Source organism: Papio anubis, chromosome 6, assembly GCF_008728515.1.
Source record: "Papio anubis isolate 15944 chromosome 6, Panubis1.0, whole genome shotgun sequence".
Taxonomy (NCBI): domain Eukaryota; kingdom Metazoa; phylum Chordata; class Mammalia; order Primates; family Cercopithecidae; genus Papio; species Papio anubis.
The window spans coordinates 70,247,988-70,253,987 of NC_044981.1; positions in this window are offsets into that span (position 1 = coordinate 70,247,988).

Consider the following 6,000-nt stretch of genomic DNA (forward strand, 5'->3'; position numbering starts at 1 on the left):
TTTTCAGTAGAGACAGGATTTCACCATGTTGGTCAGGCTAGTCTCCAACTCCTGACCTCAGATGATCTGCCCGTCTTGGCCTCCCAAAGTGCTGGGATTACAGGCGTGAGCCACCGCGCCCAGCCGAGTCTGGCCTCTTTAACTTAGCATGATGCATTTGAGATGTATTCATTTTGCATATATCAGTAATCTCTTCCTTTTTAATGGGTGTATGACAGTTTGTGTATTCATTCCCAGCTGAGGGGCATTTAGTTGTTTCCAGTTTTGGACAATTATTAATAAAGTTGCTATAAATGTCCACATACAGTTTTGTGTGTAATGATGTTTTTGTTTTACTTGCGTAAATAGCTAGGAAAGTAATTACTAGGCTGAGTGGCAAAGTGTATGCTTTATAAGAAACTGCCGAGCTGTTTCCAAAGTGGCTGAACCAAATGGTAATTAAGAGATTAATTTTTTTGAGGAAGACAAATAGACTACATGAGTGTTAAACTGAGATTTTGCAGGTCAGTGAAGTAATTTGTTTAGAAAATATTGTGCTTACTATGTTCTAGGCACCGTTCTGGGCACTGGGGATAGAGCTATGAACAAAATGGACATAGTTATTGACCTTTGAGTTTATAGTTAGTGGGGGAGATAAAGATTCAATAAATAAAAGTAGCTAATTTTGACTTGTGGTGGTACTATGAAGGAAAAGAGAAGTACACCATGAGGGAGAAGATTAAAAGAAAGGGACATAATTTAGACTGGACAGAGAAGGTATCTGCCAGGAATACCTGAGACCTGAAGGTATTAGGAGTTAGGGGAGAATATGAAAACATTGTGTGCATATACACACACACACACACACACATATATATATGCACACATATATATGTGTGTGTGTGTGTGTGTGTGTGTATATATATATTTTCTTGAGACAGTCTTGCTCTGTCGCTAGGCTGGAGTGCAGTGGCTTGATCTCGGCTCACTGAAACTTCTGCCTCCCAGGTTCAAGCGATTCTCCTGCCTCAGCTTCCCAAGTAGCTGGGACAGGCGCACACCACCACGCCCAGCTAATTTTTGTGTTTTTAGTAGAGATGGGTTTCACCATGTTGGCCAGGATGGTCTTGATCTCTTGACCTCGTGATCCACCCGACTTGGCCTCCCAAAGTGCTGGTATTACAGGTGTGAGCCACCACACCTGGCCCTGTATATTTTTATTTTATTTTATTTATTGTTTGACACTTTTTTGGTTTTTTTGGTTTTTGTTTTTTTGTTTTTTGTTTCTGACAGAGTCTCACTCTGTTGCCCAGGCTGGCATGCAGTGACGCTATATCAGCTCACTGCAACCTCCACCTCCCCAGTGCACGCGTTTCTTGCGCCTTAGGCTCCCAAGTAGCCAGGACTACAGGCGTGCACCACCACACCCAGCTAATTTTTGTATTTAGTAGAGATGGGGTTTTATCATGTTGGCCAGGCGGGTCTCAAACTGACCTCAAGTGATCCACCTGCCTCGGCCTCCCAAAGTGCTTCAATTACAGGCGTGAGCCACCGCACCCACCCTGTATTACTTTTTAGACATCTCAGTATTTAAGGCTTAATTTGGCCTCAGGACAATCACATAGAATCAGAAAATCTGAGAAGAAAACTTAAAAATCTTTGAATCTAACCTACTCAAATAAACTTTGAATATATTCATTGAAATATTTAATTACTTTTTTATTTTTTTATTTTAGAGACAAGGTCTCACTGGAGTGCAGGCTAGAGTGCAGTGGCACAATCATGGCTATAGCTTACCGCAAGCTCAAACTCCTGGGCTCAACCAATTCTGTTGCCTCAGCCTCACTAGGAGCTGGGACTACAGGTGCCATCACACCTGGCTTTTTTGGTTTTGTTTTTTGGTTTTTTTTTTTTGTAGAGAAGGGGTTTTGCTATGTTGCTCAGGCTGGTCTTTAACTCCTAGCCTCACACAATCCTGCTTCGGCTTCCCAAAGTGTTGGGATTATAGGCATGAGCCATGCACCTGACCTTGATTACCTTGATGATGTGTGTGTCATACATTGGAGGGCAGAGACATCTCTGAATTCCTCACAACCGCCATGGCAGGGGGCAGGTACCCATGTTACAGATGACAGACTGATGCATAGAGAAGTTAGTAGTGGGGAGTTTACCTTCTCCTAAATTGTCCTATTACTAGATGAATTTGGTTTTGTTTTGTTTTGAGACAGAGTCTCATGTTGTCACCCAGACTGGAGTGCAGTGACTCGATCTTGGCTCACTGTGGCCTCCACCACCTGAGTTCAAGTGATTCTCCTGCCTCAGCCTCCCAAGTAGCTAGGACTCCAGGCGTATGCCACCATGCCTGGCTAAGTTTTGTATTTTTAGTACAGATGGGGTTCACCATGTTGGCCAGGCTGGTCTTGAACTCCTGACCTCAAGTGATCCACCCCCACCTCCGCCTCCCAAAGTGCTGGGATTACAGGCGTGAGCCACCACACCAGGCCGTGAATTTGTTTTCAATATTTATTTATTTTGTATTTTTTATTTTTGAGATGGAGTCTCGCTCTGCTGTCCAGGCTAGAGTGCAGTGGTGTGATCTTGGCTCACTGTAGCCTCCACCTCCTGAGTTCAAGTGATTCTCCTGCCTTAGCCTCCCGAGTAGCTGGGATTACAGGCACCAGCCATCACACCCGGCTAATTTTTGTATTTTTAGTAGAGATTGGTTTCACCATGTTGGCCAGGCTGGCTCAAACTGACCTCAACTGATCCACCCACCTTGGCCTCCCAAAATGCTGGGATTACATACCTGAGCCACCGCGCCCCGCCCTTCAATATTTATTTAAATTTGCCTGCTGGCTAACTTCTCATTACACCTAGGCTCTAGTGTAATTAAATTACTTCATTCTCTCTTTTAAAAACTTTTGCCTTTTTTCTTTTTTGTGCTTTTCATTCTCTTATCTACAAGAGCCACAATACTTGAAGACTGATCAGTTGATACCCCTTAGTCACATCTGAGCTAAATCTGAGCTAAACACTTTCAGTTCCTACAGCTGTTTCTTAATCTAATCTTAGGTCACATGGTTTCTAGATGCTTCCCATGCTGTTCTTCCAGACAGTTGTTGTTGTTGTTGTTTTCTTTTTGAGAGAGAGAGTCTCACTCTGTTGCCCAGGCTGGAGTGCAGTGGCACGATCTCAGTTCACTGCAACCTCTGCCTTCTAGGTTCAGGCGATTCTCCTGCTTCAGCCTCCCGAGTAGCTGGGACTACAGGAGGGTGCCACCACTTCCAGCTAATTTTTGTATTTTTAGTAGAGACAGGGTTTCACTATGTTGGCCAGGCTGGTCTTGAACTCCTGACCTAAAGTGATCTGCCCGTGTATGGTCTTTTTCTTACATTTATTTTGTTTCATTTTATTTATTTATTTATTTATTTATTTATTTATTTATTTATTTTGAGATGGAGTCTTCCCGTCGCCCTGGCTGGAGGACAATGGTGTGATCTCAGCTCACTGCAACCTCCACCTCCCAGTTCAAGCTATTCTCCTGCCTCAGCCTCCCGAGTAGCTGGGATTACAGGTATGAGCCACCACACCCAGCTAATTTTTTGTATCTTTAGTAGAGACGGGGTTTCACCATGTTGACCAGGCTAGTCTTGAACTCCTTACCTCGTGATCTGCCTGCCTCGGCCTCCCAAAGTAGTGGGATTACAGGTGTAAGCCACCACACCTGGCTCTTACATTTATTTTGGAATAACTTTAGATACACAGAAAAGTTGCAAAGATAAGATTTTCCATATAACCCTCAACCAGTTTGCCTTCCCTTATGTTAATATCTTACGTTATCATAGTATATTTGTCAAAACTAAGACACTTTTTTTTTTCTAATAAAAATAATAGAGATGAGGTCTCACTATATTGTCCAGGCTGGTCTCAACTTTGAGCTCAAGCAGTCCTCCCACCTCCACCTCCCAAAGTGCTGGGTTTACAGGCATGAGCCACCACACCCAGCCTACATTGTTATGTTACTACTCTCCAGACTATTCAGATTTCACCAATTTTTCTATTCATAGCCTTTTTTCCTGTTTCAGGATCCAATTCAGGACACCATACCACTGTATGGTTAATTTTAAAAACTTCAGTGTTAGGAGTTTGCTTTATCACTGCTGTAATTATCATCTCATTAGATAATTTTGTATCTGGAGCCTGCTATCTAGCATGAATAAGTAAAAATGTGGACTTTGTGATTTACAGATCTGATATTTATGTTTTTGTGTTTTTAAATACTAGACAAAGTAAATCTTTTTTTTTTTTTTTTTTTGAGACGGAGTCTCGCTGTGTCTCCCAGGCTGGAGTACAGTGGCGTGATCTTGGCTCACTGCAAGCTCCACCTCCCGGGTTCACGCCATTCTCCCGCCTCAGCCTCTCAAGTAGCTGAGACTACAGGCGCCCGCCACCACGCCCGGCTAGTTTTTTGTATTTTTAGTAGAGACGGGGTTTCACCATGTTAGCCAGGATAGTCTCGATCTCCTGACCTCGTGATCCACCCGCCTCGGCCTCCCAAAGTGCTGGGATTACAGGCTTGAGCCACTGCGCCCGGCCTAGACAAAGTAAATCTAAAGACAGAGGTCTGTGGTACTGCACTAGAGAACTGTTATTTGATTATGGTGGGCCAAGTGGTTGAAAATTCACATAACAATACTATAACATAGGCCATATTTCTTAATTTTAATCACAAGGCAGTTGTGAAAATTTTATCAAATGTTTAATAAAAACAAAGTGAAGTAGGTGATAGCTTTAAATTTACTTGCCATTTTTGGGCACACAAAAGTAATTTGCTCTGCCACTTAGTTATAAGGTCAAGGTGGGAGTAAATAATCTTTGTACTAGGAATTAAAAGTTTCTATTTTAGCCAGTCATGGTTTCCCTAAAAGAGTTCCTGTAGTTTTGCTTTTGTCAAACTTTACATTTAAAGCTAACTCAAAACAGATAAAAGCAACAATATGCAGTGTGGATATTTCCTTTAACACAATCCCTTTTGAGACATTGTCTAAAATGTGGGTTATTGCTTGTACAAAGCCAAATAGACCTAAGTCAAAAGTAAGCAGTTTCATGTATTCCAGTGAAAAAAGCATATAGAAGATTGTGTGGTTTTCAGAGGTCAAATGCCAGATGGCTAATACCAAATGAAAAACATAAATATCAAATGAAAAAACATAAATAAAACTTGGTTATATTTTCAGTAAAATCATGCAATTGAGGGAATATCCTAGTTGGTGTTGGAGTAAACTAGGGTTACCATGTAAGCGATTTGAGTTTGAGTTCTAGTGCTGTCTGGAGACATGCAAACTGAGGAACTGGTTCTCAGCCTTCTGGTGAGGGCATCTGCAACATTTTCTGAGGCCTGGATTGTAACCATATGGGTTTAACAGTGCAGCTATATTGGTGCAACAAAAGAAGAACCTCATGGAGCATTGTCCCCCACTTTAGCCATGATCATACCTTCCTGATTGGCTCTTTGGACTTCCCTGTTGAGTCTCTTGCAGGATTCTATATATAACTGGCAACTCAGTAAACTTCTGATGAGAAATGAGGTGATTTTTATTCAGTTATGGTTGGGTACAAAGAATGTTTTCTCATAGCTATCTTTATGGTGAGGTTAGGGATACATTTCTTAGAACTCAATTTCTCATTTTGTATAACTGCTTATCAGTATTTTTCTTCAGAGCTATAATTAATACCTCTGAATTCTGAGTTAAACTGCCCTCATTGAGGTTGTTTGTTATGAAATTGGAAATACAGAAAATTCAAGCAGTTTTCTTAAATTACTTGAAACACCACATACACATAGCACAGTCTGGTCTTGTGTCAAAATACAGTATATTCTATAAGTATTTCCTTTTAAATTTAGGCAGTGTTTTTTTTTTAATGTATCTTAATTTACTGTTTTAAATTTGGATTGCCCATGTTTTAAAAGGATGTAGACCAACTCTAAAAGATAATTCTAAAAGCAACCAACATAATTAA